At 44.5% G+C, this 17,759-nt stretch overlaps 1 protein-coding gene across 3 annotated transcripts in view; it reads left to right on the top strand.

Moving 5' to 3' along the window:
* Positions 1-17,759, top strand: part of ARHGEF26 (Rho guanine nucleotide exchange factor 26) — a 104,567-nt gene that overhangs the window by 80,631 nt on the left and 6,177 nt on the right. The window lies entirely within an intron of this gene.

Here is a 17,759-nt window from a genome sequence, read left to right as displayed (position 1 = left end):
GCCCAGTTTGGACCAATTCATGGTGGAGGGAGCCTCTAAAAACCCCAGTTTGGACCAATTCATGGTGGAGGGAGCCTCTAAAAACCCCAGTTTGGACCAATTCATGGTGAAGGGAGCCTCTAAACAGCCCAGTTTGGACCAATTCATGGTGGAGGGAGCCTCTAAAAACCCCAGTTTGGACCAATTCATGGTGGAGGGAGCCTCTAAACAGCCCAGTTTGGGCAAATTTATGGTGGAGGGAGCCTCTAAACAGCCCAGTTTGGGCAAATTCATGGTGGAGGGAGCCTCTAACCAGCCCAGTTTGGACCAATTCATGGTGGAGGGAGCCTCTAAAAACCCCAGTTTGGACCAATTCATGGTGGAGGGAGCCTCTAAACAGCCCAGTTTGGGCAAATTCATGGTGGAGGGAGCCTCTAAAAACCCCCAGTTTGGACCAATTCATGGTGGAGGGAGCCTCTAAAAACCCCAGTTTGGACCAATTCATGGTGGAGGGAGCCTCTAAACAGCTCAGTTTGGGCAAATTCATGGTGGAGGGAGCCTCTAAACAGCCCAGTTTGGGCAAATTCATGGTGGAGGGAGCCTCTAAACAGCCCAGTTTGGGCAAATTCATGGTGGAGGGAGCCTCTAAACAGCCCAGTTTGGGCAAATTCATGGTGGAGGGAGCCTCTAAACAGCCCAGTTTGGGCAAATTCATGGTGGAGGGAGCCTCTAACCAGCCCAGTTTGGACCAATTCATGGTGGAGGGAGCCTCTAAAAACCCCAGTTTGGACCAATTCATGGTGGAGGGAGCCTCTAAAAACCCCAGTTTGGACCAATTCATGGTGGAGGGAGCCTCTAAACAGCCCAGTTTGGATCAATTCATGGTGGAGGGAGCCTCTAAAAACCCCAGTTTGGACCAATTCATGGTGGAGGGAGCCTCTAAACAGCCCAGTTTGGACCAATTCATGGTGGAGGGAGCCTCTAACCAGCAGAGTTGGTGGAAATCAGGGTGGAGGGAGCCTCTAACCAGCAGAGTTGGGGGAAATCAGGGTGGAGGGAGCCTAGTATTAGCAGAATTGTGCAATGCTTATGGTGGATGAGTATGAGGATGCGGAGGAATTGGAGAGGTTGAGTACAGACATGGAGTTTCATGTTGGGGTGCTTTACACAGGTGGGCACAAAAATGAAGGCTCTATCCAGTGGTGGTTCATTTTTATCAAAGTGAGCCGGTCGGCACTCTCAGCTGACAGACGGGTGCGCTTGTCAGTGATGATGCCACCGGCTGCACTGAACACCTTCTCAGATAGGACGCTGGCGGCAGGACAGGACAGCACCTCCAAGGCATATAGGGCAAGTTCAAGCCACAGGTCCAACTTCGACACCCAATACGTGTAGGGCGCAGAGGGGTCGGAGAGGACAGGGCTGTGGTCGGAAAGGTATTCCCGCAACATGTGCCTATACTTCTCACGCCTGGTGACACTATTACCCTCCGTGGCGGCACTTTGGCGAGGGGGTGCCATCAAGGTGTCCCAGACCTTAGACAGTGTGCCCCTCGTTTGTGTGGACCGGTGAGAACTTGGTTGCCTACTGAAGGAACTGCCCTCCCTGCCGCCAACGTCACATGCTGGAAACATCTCCATCATATTCTGCACCAATTGCCTGTGGCAAGCATTGATGCGATTGGCCCTCCCCTCTACCGGAATAAAAGACGAGATGTTGTTTTTATACCGGGGGTCAAGGATAGCAAAGATCCAGTACTGGTTGTCCTCCATGATTTTGACAATACGCTTGTCGGTTGTAAAGCACCCCAACATGAACTCAGCCATGTCTGCCACAGTGTTAGTTGGCATGACTCCTCTGGCCCCACTGGAAAGTTCAATCTCCATTTCCTCCTCATCCTCCATGTCTACCCATCCGCGCTGCAACAATGGGACGATTCGAAGTTGCCCGGAAGCCTCCTGTATCACCATCACATCATCGGACAACTCTTCTTCCTCCTCCTCCTCCTCCTCCTCCTCCTCCATTAAACGCAGTGAAGCGGACAGATGTGTGGACCTACTCTCCAGCTGTGACGGATCGGATGCTATCCCTAACTCCTCTGTGTGATCTGAGTTATCCCTGATGTCAATCAGGGATTCTCTCAGAACACACAAGAGCGGGATTGTAAGGCTCACCATCGCATCCTCAGAGCTCACCCTCCTTGTGGACTCCTCAAAGACCCGTAGGATGTCACAAAGGTCTCTCATCCATGGCCACTCATGGATGTGAAACTGAGGCAGCTGACTTTGTGGCACCCTAGGGTTTTGTAGCTGGTATTCCATCAAAGGTCTCTGCTGCTCAACCACTCTATTCAACATCTGAAACGTTGAGTTCCAGCGTGTGGGGACGTTGCACAAAAGCCGGTGTTGTGGCACATGCAGGCGTTGCTGGAGAGATTTTAAGCTAGCAGCGGCTACTGTCGACTTGCGAAAGTGGGCGCACATGCGCCGCACTTTCACCAGTAGCTCTGGAACATTGGGGTAGCTCTTTAGGAAACGTTGCACCACTAGGTTGAAGACGTGGGCCAGGCATGGAACATGTTGGAGTCCGGCAAGCTCCAGAGCTGCTACCAGGTTCCGGCCGTTATCACAAACGACCATGCCTGGGCCCAGGTGCAGCGGCTCAAACCATATTGCCGTCTCATCGAGGAGGGCATCCCTCACCTCGGAGGCAGTGTGCTGTCTGTCCCCCAAGCTGATCAGCTTCAGCACAGCCTGCTGACGTCTACCAACGCCAGTGCTGCAACGTTTCCAACTCGTAGCTGGGGTCAATCTAACAGCGGAGGAGGAGGCGGTGGCGGAGGAGGAGGCGGTAGAGGAGGAGGGGGGTGTTCTTCTCGTGTCCCTGCCAGGAATGTTAGGCGGGGAGACGAGGTACACCGGGCCAGTTTGGGAAGCAGTCCCAGCCTCAACTACATTCACCCAGTGTGCCGTCAGTGAAATGTAGCATCCCTGTCCGCATGCACTTGTCCACGCGTCGGTGGTCAAGTGGACCTTTGTGCAAAGCGCGGAACTAAGGGCCCGCCTTATGTTGAGTGACACGTGCTGGTGCAAGGCGGGGACGTAGCGGGGAGAAGTAGTGACGGCTAGGGACGGCATAGCGAGGTGCCGCAGTTGCCATCAGGTCCAGGAAGGCGGGAGTTTCAACAAGCCGGAACGCCAAAATCTCCTGGGCCAGCAGTTTAGCGATGTTGGCGTTCAAGGCTTGCGCGTGTGGGTGGTTAGCAGTGTATTTCTGCCGCCGCTCCAATGTCTGAGAGATGGTGGGTTGTTGTAAAGAAGCGCCTGATGGTGCCTTTGATGGTGCAGGAGAAGGAGATAAGACAGGAACAGGGGAGGATGAGGGAGAAGTCAACAAAGTGGCGGAGGCAGATGAAGTGGTGTCCTGGCTCGTCCTCTGGAGTGCATCGCCAGCACAGTCAGCAGTGGCAGTGGCAGAGGCAGTGGCAGAGGCAGTGGCAGTGGCAGTGGCGTGAACGGCAGGCGGCCTTTGTCCTGCCGTTGCTGCCTGCCACTGATTCCAGTGCTTGGATTCCAAATGACGGCGCATTGAAGTGGTGGACAGGTTGCTCTTCTCAGAGCCCCTAATCAATTTCGAGAGGCAAATTGTGCAGACAACACTATATCTGTCCTCGGCGCATTCCTTGAAAAAACTCCACACCTTCGAGAAATGTGCCCTCGAGGTGGGAGTTTTTCGGGGCTGGGTACGAACTGGAACATCTTGGGAGATTCCGGGTGTGGCCTGGCTTCGCCTAAGCTGCTGACCTCTGCCTCTGCCTCTAGCTACCCTTTTTGGTGCTGCACCTGCCTCAACATCCACACTACTTTCCCCGCTTGACATCCCCCCTGTCCAGGTCGGGTCAGTGTCCTCATCATCCACCACTTCCTCTTCCAACTCCTGTCTCATCTCCTCCTCCCGCACAATGCGCCGGTCAACTGGATGGCCTGACGGCAACTGCGTCACATCATCGTCGATGAGGGTGGGTTGCTGGTCATCCACCACCAAATCGAACGGAGATGGAGGAGACTCTAGTGTTTGAGCATCTGGACACAGATGCTCCTCTGTTAGGTTCGTGGAATCGTGACGTGGAGAGGCAGGTTGAGGGACAATGAAAGGAGCGGAGAACAGCTCTGGGGAGCAGGGACAGTTGGGGTTATTGTTCTGTGAAGCTTGGGAATTTTGGGAGGAAGGAGGACAAGACTGTTGGGTAATAGGAGGAGAGGAGGCAGAGTCTGACTGGCTGCTGGACAATGTGCTGTAAGCGTTCTCTGACAGCCATTGCAAGATCTGTTCCTGGTTCTCGGGCCTACTAAGGTTTGTACCCTGCAGTTTAGTTAATGTGGCAAGCAACCCTGGCACTGTGGAGTGGCGCAATGCTTGCTGCCCCACAGGAGTAGGCACGGGACGCCCTGTGGCTTCACTGCTACCTTGCTCCCCAGAACCATTCCCCCGACCTCGCCCACGGCCTCGTCCACGTCCCTTTCCGGGAGCCTTGCGCATTTTGAATTCCCAGTTAGAAATTGGCACTATATATCAGTAGCAAAAATTGTGGGTGCACGTAACCCCAATATATTCTTTGAATTCCCAGTCAGACAATGGCACTATATACCAGTAGCAAGAAATGAGGGTATTTATAACTCCAATATATTCTTTGAATTCCCAGTCAGACAATGGCACTATATACCAGTAGCAAGAAATGAGGGTATTTGTAACCCCAATATATTCTTTGAATTCCCAGTCAGACAATGGCACTATATACCAGTAGCAAGAAATGAGGGTATTTGTAACCCCAATATATTCTTTGAATTCCCAGTCAGACAATGGCACTATATGGCAGTAGCAAGAAATGAGGGTATTTGTAACCCCAATATATTCTTTGAATTCCCAGTGAGACAATGGCACTATATACCAGTAGCAAAAATTGTGGGTGCACGTAACCCCAATATATTCTTTGAATTACCAGTCAGAAACTGGCACTATATGGCAGTAGCAAGAAATGAGGGTATTTGTAACCCCAATATATTCTTTGAATTCCCAGTCAGACAATGGCACTATATACCAGTAGCAAGAAATGAGGGTATTTATAACCCCAATATATTCTTTGAATTCCCAGTCAGACAATGGCACTATATACCAGTAGCAAGAAATGAGGGTATTTATAACCCCAATATATTCTTTGAATTACCAGTCAGAAACTGGCACTATATGGCAGTAGCAAGAAATGAGGGTATTTGTAACCCCAATATATTCTTTGAATTCCCAGTCAGACAATGGCACTATATACCAGTAGCAAGAAATGAGGGTATTTGTAACCCCAATATATTCTTTGAATTCCCAGTCAGACAATGGCACTATATACCAGTAGCAAAAATTGTGGGTGCACGTAACCCCAATATATTCTTTGAATTACCAGTCAGAAACTGGCACTATATGGCAGTAGCAAGAAATGAGGGTATTTGTAACCCCAATATATTCTTTGAATTCCCAGTCAGACAATGGCACTATATACCAGTAGCAAGAAATGAGGGTATTTATAACCCCAATATATTCTTTGAATTCCCAGTCAGACAATGGCACTATATACCAGTAGCAAGAAATGAGGGTATTTATAACCCCAATATATTCTTTGAATTCCCAGTCAGACAATGGCACTATATACCAGTAGCAAGAAATGAGGGTATTTGTAACCCCAATATATTCTTTGAATTCCCAGTCAGACAATGGCACTATATACCAGTAGCAAAAATTGTGGGTGCACGTAACCCCAATATATTCTTTGAATTACCAGTCAGAAACTGGCACTATATGGCAGTAGCAAGAAATGAGGGTATTTATAACCCCAATATATTCTTTGAATTCCCAGTCAGACAATGGCACTATATACCAGTAGCAAGAAATGAGGGTATTTATAACCCCAATATATTCTTTGAATTCCCAGTCAGACAATGGCACTATATACCAGTAGCAAGAAATGAGGGTATTTGTAACCCCAATATATTCTTTGAATTCCCAGTCAGACAATGGCACTATATACCAGTAGCAAAAATTGTGGGTGCACGTAACCCCAATATATTCTTTGAATTACCAGTCAGAAACTGGCACTATATGGCAGTAGCAAGAAATGAGGGTATTTATAACCCCAATATATTCTTTGAATTCCCAGTCAGACAATGGCACTATATACCAGTAGCAAGAAATGAGGGTATTTATAACCCCAATATATTCTTTGAATTCCCAGTCAGACAATGGCACTATATACCAGTAGCAAGAAATGAGGGTATTTGTAACCCCAATATATTCTTTGAATTCCCAGTCAGACAATGGCACTATATACCAGTAGCAAGAAATGAGGGTATTTATAACCCCAATATATTCTTTGAATTCCCAGTCAGACAATGGCACTATATACCAGTAGCAAGAAATGAGGGTATTTATAACCCCAATATATTCTTTGAATTACCAGTCAGAAACTGGCACTATATGGCAGTAGCAAGAAATGAGGGTATTTGTAACCCCAATATATTCTTTGAATTCCCAGTCAGACAATGGCACTATATACCAGTAGCAAAAATTGTGGGTGCACGTAACCCCAATATATTCTTTGAATTACCAGTCAGAAACTGGCACTATATGGCAGTAGCAAGAAATGAGGGTATTTGTAACCCCAATATATTCTTTGAATTCCCAGTCAGACAATGGCACTATATACCAGTAGCAAGAAATGAGGGTATTTATAACCCCAATATATTCTTTGAATTACCAGTCAGAAACTGTCACTATATGGCAGTAGCAAGAAATGAGGGTATTTATAACCCCAATATATTCTTTGAATTACCAGTCAGAAACTGGCACTATATGGCAGTAGCAAGAAATGAGGGTATTTGTAACCCCAATATATTCTTTGAATTCCCAGTCAGACAATGGCACTATATACCAGTAGCAAAAATTGTGGGTGCACGTAACCCCAATATATTCTTTGAATTCCCAGTGAGACAATGGCACTATATACCAGTAGCAAAAATTGTGGGTGCACGTAACCCCAATATATTCTTTGAATTCCCAGTCAGACAATGGCACTATATACCAGTAGCAAAAATAGTGGGTGTATATAGCCCCAATTCTATTGCTAGGGGACTTGTAGGGTATTTCTGAGGTGAAGGTGGGGGGGCACACCGTTGGAACGGGGATTTGGGGTGTATATATGGGGTATACGGGAATACACTGTCAGTGTGTTCCATTCAGGATCCTGGGAAAGCTGGGTTGCGGCGATTGAGCCCGTCAGTGCCACGTTACACTGACAAGCTTCTCCCTGGAATTGAAGTTATATGTAAGCCCAATATATTCTTTGAATTCCCAGTGAGACAATGGCACTATATGGCAGTAGCAAAAATAGTGGGTGTATATAGCCCCAATTCTATTGCTAGGGGACTTGTAGGGTATTTCTGAGGTGAAGGTGGGGGGGCACACCGTTGGAACGGGGATTTGGGGTGTATATATGGGGTATACGGGAATACACTGTCAGTGTGTTCCATTCAGGATCCTGGGAAAGCTGGGTTGCGGCGATTGAGCCCGTCAGTGCCACGTTACACTGACAAGCTTCTCCCTGGAATTGAAGTTATATGTAAGCCCAATATATTCTTTGAATTCCCAGTGAGACAATGGCACTATATGGCAGTAGCAAAAATAGTGGGTGTATATAGCCCCAATTCTATTGCTAGGGGACTTGCAGGGTATTTCTGGGGTGAAGGTGGGGGGGCACACCGTTGGAACGGGTATCGGGGGTATATATCGGGTATACGGGAATACACTGTCAGTGTATTCCATTCAGGATCCGCGGAAAGCTGGGTTGCGGCGATTGAGCCCGTCAGTGCCACGTTACACTGACAAGCTTCTCCCTGGAATTTAGCTCTTACAAGAGCTGTTGGTTGTCTTCTCCTTCCTATCCTAGCCTGTCCCTGCCTACCCAGAATCTAAGCCCTAGCTAACTGGACGGAAACCTCCGTCCCCGGTGAATTGCAAGCTCAGAATGACGCGAAGCTGGGCGTCGCTGTTCTTTTAAATTAGAGGTCACATGTTTTCGGCAGCCAATGGGTTTTGCCTACTTTTTTCAACGTCACCGGTGTCGTAGTTCCTGTCCCACCTACCCTGCGCTGTTATTGGAGCAAAAAAGGCGCCAGGGAAGGTGGGAGGGGAATCGAGTAATGGCGCACTTTACCACGCGGTGTTCGATTCGATTCGAACATGCCGAATAGCCTAATATCCGATCGAACATGAGTTCGATAGAACACTGTTCGCTCATCTCTATTTAAGACACATTATATTTCTGCTGTAAGACCAAGCTCACCACTACCATGACACACAAGCTGCATTTGTATACATAGCATAGTAGATCACCATACTGCGCCTGTTACGGGAAAGTTTACATTCTCCTAAATGTGATTTTTATTCCGCTGCACCTGTGTAGTTTCGGCCTCACATTGCACATTCGGGGCTATATGGGATTCATGTATAATTAGCACTTTTTCCACTGAGATGTAAATATACATGTTCAAGGCCAGCAGTATTTTGGTCCATGGTTTTGTGCTTTACAGCTTTCTCTTCCTTGCCTCATTCCTATGGGATTCCAGCAAATTGCTGAGACTTTTGGCTTTGTGCCTTTTGGAGAACAGATATATTTGACAAAATGCAGCTGGACATGAAACATTGGAATTGCTCCAAGAGTTAGACAATGCAATGGAATGCTACCTGTTTGCAGCTGGATGGAGAAAATAGTTTAGCTCGTGATAGATTTGGTACAAGCTAAAATCTGACTTTCAAAAGGACTTCATCTTCTTTCTTGGAAATCACTTATGTAAGACAGCATAACACAAGAATGCACACTGTTGTACAAGAGTTGTGTTAGTATTGCAGCTGAGCAGTACTGGAAAAAATAGGGTTACACTGCAATACCAGACACAGCTGTAGGCAAAAGTGGTGCTGAAGAACTCTTGTTTCTAAACTCCTACAACCCTAAAGGAGTGCTCTCATCTGAAGCTTTTATGGCACCCCCTTGTATCAGATTCAAGGAACTCTGTTTATTGTGTAAATTGTAAGTTCTTGCAGGCAAGGGTCTCCCTCCTGCTGTAACAGTCTTGCTACACTATGTACTCAGAGACCTTATGTATTTCAGCTGTACATTGCACTGTGTGCACAGAACATGCAATTCTGTACCAAAATGTAGTGTATTTTAAAAATATTACAGCTTTCTGAAAAACCTCTCTAAAGTTCCTGCTACTAGGTGTCTACTTTCTAGCTAATTTGAAGTTCACTCCCTGTTACTAGGGAAGGACCATCCATAGATGTAAGACAGCTTCACAGTGAATGCAAAGTGGAAGTTCTGTTTTGACTTCACACATTGAATGGAGAGGGGAGGACTGATTCTCCTCACAGCTGCTGCATAACTCTGCAAATTACTTTCTCTGTGCACTGGGCTAAACATTCTGCACATCTGTGGGAAAAGTCACCTATGTATTTGTATCTGCTTCTGTCTGCATGTTTACAGATGGGATATTATTCACATACATCAAGCATCTTTACTTACTTTGTTCATAGATTGTTTTTTTCCTATGATAGCTGCTTGATGCCTGCAAGTATTTGTTCTATATTTGCAGTGTTCCTGAATTTTCTTTATTATAGTCGCTTGGACATTTCTCAGCTATTTGTTTCCTATTGTACAGTTACTCCTGACAGAATTGCATGTAAACAAACCATTACTAGTTATAATGGATAGAAGAGGGGCGGACTGCTCCTTCTTATACATGCCCATAGTCTCAAAGACAAATGTAAAATGAGTTGCATCCATAATGCAGACATTACACTCAGAAAAACTGATAGAACACTATGTATGAAGGGTTATACGGTCAGGCTGTCCAGCAAGACCCTGAACATATTTTAACTTTTCTTGAAAGCTCAGGTACCCTTTAAGAGCACCTAAGCTCCCTTGATAACACAAAAAAAAAAAAAAAACAATTGGACAGAGCTCATCCTCCAGAGAGAGGAAATGATATGGGAGTGCTGCTAGTTGGCTGCATGATATATCATTTGTGATACATCTCTAGCTATGCCAGGTGACACGTGGACTGGATGCCTGCTCCATGAAGTGATTATCCGGATCTCATTACTGTTTATAGAAGGCATCACTCTTGTCTGGTGAGCTGTCTTCACACTTACCTTGAGTAACAGGCACACAAGAATGTACCGTATGACACACAATAGGAGGAAGTTTCTCTGTAACGTGCCTCACGGTGCCAGGAATGTTCTGTCTGTGAGCTCCTCATTATTCTAATGTACACATTCCTCTTGGGAGGCTTACTAATGAATATTTCTCATGTTCAGACTGTAAATGGTATTCACATTAGCAGATTCTGAATGTCCCATCAATCATACTTTTCCCTGTTCCAAAATATTCTATACTGACAGATTGTCATTTAGCTGATTGAAGGATTTGGGTTACTTTCCAGATTCTGTGGTCCACACCTGTTGCTGGTGCATATGGGAAAGATATATGAGGGCAATCCCAGACTCTCCTGTTACCGGGCATTGTATAAAGTGTACAACAGATTGTTACCATTAGGCAAACCCCTCTATCTGGTTTCAGCTATGACAGTTGTGTTGTCACCAGCAATGTTGAGTGTTGTTTCCTTTTTTGAGTGCAGCCTACACAGATAACTTTTATAATGACTGATGGCTATTGGATGTGGCTTGTCTATAACTTGGCAACAGATGGGCCTTCTCAGTGAAAGACTGCACAGCTTTTATATTTATTTATTCTAATATAATAATATAAAAATTAGTCATAAAATCCCTCCTTGCTTTATAGTATGGGCTGCGGTTACTGCCCATAACTAGCTAATGTCATTACTAGAGATGAGCAAGTAGTATTCGATCAAGTAGGTATTCGATCAAATACTATGGTATTCGAAATACTCTACTCGATCGAGTACCACTCGCTATTCGAATGGAAAAGTTCGATGCAGAACCAGCATTGATTGGCTGAATGCTATACAGTCGGCCAGTCAACACTGGTTTTTCTCCTACCTTTAGAAGTCTTCTCCGCGCGGCGTCTTCCGGCTCTGAATTCACTCTACTAGGCATCGGGCCTGGGCAAAGCCGACTGCACATGCCCACTTGTAGTGCGGGCATGCGCAGTCGGCTCCGCCCAGGCCCGATGCCTGGCAGAGTGAATCCAGAGCCGGAAGACGCCGCGGGGACGCTGCAAGGAGAAGACTTCTCGGAGGATCCAGCCCGACCCTCACTCGTGGACTTGGTAAGTGTAATTTGATCGAACGTTGCCTACCCCTGCAACGAGCATTTTCCCCCCATAGAGTATAATAGGATTCGATATTCGATTCGAGTAGTCGAATATTGAGGGACTACTCGAAACGAATATCGAATCTCGAACATTTTACTGTTCGCTCATCTCTAGTCATTACCCATGTGCTGGTGAATTTACTTGACGCCTCTCATGACTTTGCACACTCCAGTGCTCCGTGTCATCAGCAGGATCAGGATGTCACATAACCGTATCCTGTACTGATATCATCAGAGTAAGCAGATAGGGCTGGAGAACAGGCAAAACTGAATCATTGTGAGGGAACAGGCACAGGCCCTGCTGTTCTGTAAATAACAAGTACATTTAAAATTTACCATCTGTTGTAGAAAGTGTGATATATCATGGGTACATGTTAGAAATTGTCATCTATAGAGTTTCAGGCTTTGTGTACCTCACCATTCACCAGACTGCAGATACTAGACTGCTATGTAGAGCACTTATTGAAACATAGAAGATTGACAGCAGAAAAAGACCACATGGTCCATAGAGTCTGCCCTTATATTATTACCATTTTATATTAGGGGCGACGTGTTTATTCCAGGCTTACGTAAATTCATTTACTGCAGAATTCCCAACCACATCTGCTGGAAGTTTGTTCCAAGCCTCAACTACTCTTCAGTCAAATAATAATTCCTGAATTCAGCGTACTGTCGGCTTTCCCATTATATGTCTCTGGGGTGGAGATATCGTGCCATTATTTTCGGTACCGATCTCTGGCCACTGTCGGAAGGGCGTTCCTGGCAGTCTAGCTGGGCTTGAGGAACACACCTCCTGACTCTACTCGTCCATAGCCTTGTACTTAGGGGGGGCGTTCTTCACAGCTGTAAGGAACACCCCCTCGGACCGTACAGGCATATGAAAGAGTACTGTCAGGAGCGGTGTTCCTCACAGCTCAGCTAGTCTGTCAGGAAAGCCCTTCTGGTGGTGGGCAGGGATCGGTGCAGAAACTAATGGCACGATATCGCCAGCCACACTGAATTCAGCGCACTGCCTGCTTTCTAGCGATATATAAAACCGCATGTGCAGGAGGATATGAAAGGTCCTCTTTAAGCCTGTCCTGATATGTTTGATATATCCGCCTAATCTTCCGTCCACTTCTAATAGTTTTGTACAGCAGATACCCCCCACTAATGCAAATCTGTAAATAAGATTAAAAATTTTGCTCCTTGTTTTTTTAGATATGTGAACTATATAATAACTTTTTGTGTTTTGCTGTGTTAATTCCATTTTACTTTGTTCTGGAGAGAAAGTCAAGGCTATAGTGGGACTTCTGTGAAAACAGACTATACCACTGAATAGTTACAATAACATGGACTAAGCAGCCCTAGATTTATGATCTCAGTCAGTAGTAAGCCGTAGAATAAATCATCCGCATGTCTAACAATTACACATACTATTTGGCTTGTCTAAAATAATAGTGCCTTAAATATATAGTGTGCTCTAGGATTAGGAATAGTTTTATAATCAGCGCAATCTCTAGATGTCCAGATTGATACTGGGAGGTTGGTAATGGTGTGCACATGTTACCCAGTCTGCTCTATGAAAGGTTTTATGTATTTAATGAATTAGGAACTTGCCTTACTGGTTGTACAAGATCCCAGGAGACTGTTAATATGTAGTAAATGTTTAGTACAGAGAACGCTGCACCATGATGTAGGACTCTGATTAGATTGTGTTTTCTTATGACAGAAATAATATAAATTGCAGGAAATATTCTGGTTTTGGTCTGAAGTCTGTATCTCTCCAACTGTTGTGAAACTACAAACCCACTGGTTGTTATGCTGGGTGCTGTAGTATCAGAACAGCTGGAGGGCCTATGGTTGAAAGAGCATTTCTACTGATTTTAGTTCCCTCCTTTCCTGGATGGCCAAATTCATCCCAGTTTGGTTTATGCTATGACAGCCTACCGTATATACTGGAGTATAAGTCGACCCGAATATAAGCCAAGGCCCCTAATTTTACCACAAAAAAACTGGGAAAACTTATTGACTCGAGAATAAGCCGAGGGGGGAAATGCAGCAGCTACTGGAGAAATTCAAAAATTAAAATGGTCGGAGTTCTTGGGTGCAGTAGATGCTGGGGAAGGGGAGGGGGGTGTTTTGATTGTCTGTCTGCCCCTTCCCTGAGCTTGAGGACTGTGTTTATTTTCCCCCCACTTGGAATTCAGCCTGGCTGAATATAGGGTATCTGCAGTGCTCCTATTAACCCCTTCCCGATGGAACAGGAGCACTGCAGATTCAGTAGACCGGGCACTTTCAGACACAGGGATACCTAATGTGTATGAGTTTCACAGTCATTTTCTACTTCTGTATGTATTCTAGGGAAAGAAGGGATATAGAACTTTTTTTTTTTTTTTTTATCTTTTTTTTTTGCACTATTTTATGGGAGATTCTATACATTGATATTATGGCTGGTCATGGACCCCCCCCCCCTCCCCCTCCTAATTCTTTTAATTTTTTTATTTTGCTGACTCGAGTATAAGCCGAGGGGGACTTTTTCAGCACAAAAACTGGGCTGAAAAATTTGGCTTATACTCGAGTATATACGGTATGTTTGCGACTGAGGTGTACTGATGTGAATGAGCTGTGAGCCTGATTTTAATATAATAATATCAGCTTTTATTTTCCAAATGGGTGGTATTCTCAGAGATAAAAGGTTACCGCCTACTTGGAGAATTTACATATAAACAGATGAAATCTATGGGCTTAAAGAGTCGCCAAACTTTGTATAAATCACAATAGTACAATTGAAAAGCTCTTTTACCCCACCCTCCTGTCTGAAATCTCGGTGGCATTCCCGATTGATAGAGAAAGACAGACAGAAGGCCAGAGAGAGGACATATTACAGCTTGCAATAGAAACCTATACAGACTGGATGGGGGAGGAGTGAGCAGGAGCTGCCACGAAAGGAGAGACGGGCACAGGTGTGTTATTCACATCAATACAAGTCAGTACTTCTCTATAATATCCCTTATGATCCTTTTTCAGTTTCTGAATGGTGACCCTGTGTCTTGCCTATTTTGCCTTTCTCAGGCCGGGCTAAGTCGGTGCTGTTAGCGATAGCTCTCTACTGTCAGAAGGACATTCCTGACAGTGTACCTGGGAACGCCCCTCCTGACAGTACTGTCCATAGTGCTATAATGTCAGAGGGGGCATTCCTTTCCACCCAGCCATGATGCTAAGCTTTGAGGAACACCCCCAGTACTAGTCTATGGACACTACTGTCAGGAGAGGCATTCCAGCTAGACTGTCAGGAACACCCTTCTGACAGTGAAGAGCTATGAGTAATTGCACCAATATCTCTTTTCCTGGGGCACATAATGGGAAAGCTGGCTGTGCACTGAATTCAGCACACCATCTGCTTTCTAGCAGTATATAAAACCGCATGTGCCCAAGGATGTGAAAGATCCTCTTTAACAGGAAACCAGTGTTTATTATCTCTGTCTATTATCTTTTATTGCTAATTTATCAATGCATTACATCTTTGATAACTTACGTTTAATTAATACATAAATGGCCCATTCAAGAGATATGGGAAAAAGCTGTTCCATGTAAAATCTCCTCAAAAGACAAGGAGGCACTCCTTCAGTCTGGAGTAAAAAAAAGATTTAATCTCGAGCTTCTATAACAGCTTAGATGCCTTTTTATAGCGAAATAGCATTGATGCTTATGGAAATATGTATATACTATACATTTAGTATACATTATTCTATATGTATAATACTTATTTCCTTTCCTATCCCTTGGTGGAACTTGATGGACATATGTTGCTTTTCAACCATACTAGCTATGTAATGTTAAGCCAATATCTTCATGGGCAGGGTGTCATACATGAAATATATCAAGAGCTTTGATATAACCAGAATGTGATAGTACTAGGATTTCATTTACAGCTTTGAGTAAAATCGTCCATGTTGGCAGTCATCACTAAACTATGTGAGGTATTTTACACAGTTAAGTAATATAATACCACTGAGGTATTTAGGCAAATTTGGAAACTTGGGTGGAGACCTACAAAGTAAAGAAATATAAGATTCAGCACTTGAAGTGTAATAACAAACCTGCTACTTATACATATCGGACATCATGCTGGAAAAGAATTTAGAAATCCTCAACTGAGAAATAGTCAAGTGTGAACTAAAGTGCAGCCAGGCAGCTGCTGCCAAGGCTAATACGATTATGTGATGCATCGAATAGGGGCGTAGAGACACATAGGAAGCATAGCTTTACCTTACTCACTAAGTGTTGTGTAATATGGCGTACAGTCTTCAGTTTGTTTGATAGGAAGGACATAGCAGAGGTTGATGGGATTAAGAGACAGAAACACTTATGATACTTATACCCTATCCAGAGGACATGTAGCATGTGTTTGACCGCTGGGAATGAATTTGATGTAAACGTCAGCAGTCATAAGCACGGGGGTTCACAAGTACCCCAAGTGAATAGAGTGATTGTACATGTGTTTCACCACCACCCCATTCACAGGGAGATCACCACCCCAGAGGTCCTATGGAAGTGAATAGTGTTGGCTGATAAAACACTTATAAGGTCCATTCACACAGAGGAAAATGGCGCTGAATTTGGTGATGAATTTCAGCGCTGAAAAAACTGAAATTCGGCTAGCAGAAAAAGGAAACCATTGAAGTCAATGGGAGGCTTTTTTTTTTTTTCAGCGCTGAAATTCAGCACCAAATTCAGTGCCATTTTCCTCCATGTGAATGGACCCATAAGATGCTTATCCTCATTAGTGGAAAACAGGGCTAGCTGTGATTAACAGAATTGTACACAAAATATATCCTACCCTACTTTTGTGGCTCTAAATATCTGTAGATGAAAAATGTGAGAAGTCCAGCTTAACCAATATATAAATCAATCTATCTATCTATCTATCTATCTATCTATCTATCTATCTATCTATCTATCTATCTATCCATCTATACATCTTGAACAAAGAGGAAATGTAAGGAAGGACACATCTACGTGGATCTTCTTTCACCCAAGAGGGGACCAAAGACTTGATAGCAAGAATGAAAGGGAAGGGCGATCTGCTAAGAGTAAACACTGAGGGGTTGAGGATGTGTTGTCCAGACATCTACTGTATTACTGAATCCTTTCTGATGGCAATTTGTAACATAACAAACTTCCTCATCAAACATATTTTTAGTGTTTACGTGTGGAACAAAATTTTCATCCCATCCTTCAGTAAGATATTGTCACCCAGAGCAATACTGTCACTGCGACTGTCCATGTATGTCCCCTATACCTGCTGTCATGGTAGAAAGCCCAGACACCTCTTACATATTACAGTCTACTTCTAGTTCATAAAAGCAGCATGGAGGAAGGTTATTTTACTGGTGAACATATAAAGTAGCGATCGAGCTGGGGGTGCACATACTTCACAGATCATTCTTCTCTATTGCTTTGAGCTGACGTTTATTACATACCCAACTCGGAGAAATGTTTGACTGACCAGGGCCTCTGAGCTAAGATGTCTGTCTCCTACACATTGTGTAGTGTTTATATGAAAGAGCACTCAACCTTTAGTAGTTGGCAGCGGCTCAGGAATCACAGATGTTCCAGTGAATTTTCTGTTAGTGTTTTGGTTTCCTTCCAATGTGTTTCCTATCGGTGCCTTAAACAGTAAACAGGTAGTGATCTAATGTGAAAATGCTCCCAGAATAGCAAACCTGATCATTCCCCCTTTCTTTCTCCTATGTGTCCTGTCTTCATAGCTGCCCTATAGTAAGCTCCATTTCTTGAATGCAGTCGATTAGTTGATACTTTAATCAAACTCTTTTATGCACATCAATTTAAATGGAACAGACCTAACGCCTCTCCTTGGTGATCTGTTATAGAGCATTCCCTTGCATTTCTTATACCTGTGTTTTGCACCATTCCTCAGTTATTCCTCCTAGAAATGTTTGAATACATTGATCAGTAGGTGTTATCAGCTGTTCCCTCATACTCCAACTGTGGCACCACTGATGGGACAAAGTCTGAGTATTTGACAAGGAAAATGGTAACACCCAATAAACTTTAAGGCCCAGGTAAATGCTGCGGCAAAAACTACTTTGTTTTGCAGTCATTGCACCTCATGGAAGAATACGCAAAACGGACATGCTATGATTTCCAAAACTGAAATCCTGAAAAAAATCTTTTAAATATTAATGTCTCAATATTAGATCTGTGGAGGTCTCATAGCCAGCAACCCTATGGATTAGCTATTGGAAGTGGAAGCTGTGCTCATGCAAGTTATGCTTGAACTGGTGCCTCCAGCTCACCTTGGCATGGCTCAGTACAGTCACTGTACTAAATACAGATATTTATTGTACAGCATCTAAACCAGGCTTTGTGTCAGTATAATATAATGG

The sequence above is a fragment of the Leptodactylus fuscus genome, chromosome 3, assembly GCF_031893055.1.
Source record: "Leptodactylus fuscus isolate aLepFus1 chromosome 3, aLepFus1.hap2, whole genome shotgun sequence".
NCBI classification, from domain to species: domain Eukaryota; kingdom Metazoa; phylum Chordata; class Amphibia; order Anura; family Leptodactylidae; genus Leptodactylus; species Leptodactylus fuscus.
Note: the sequence above shows the minus strand (reverse complement) of the source record. Positions and strands in the feature narration are given on the sequence as shown.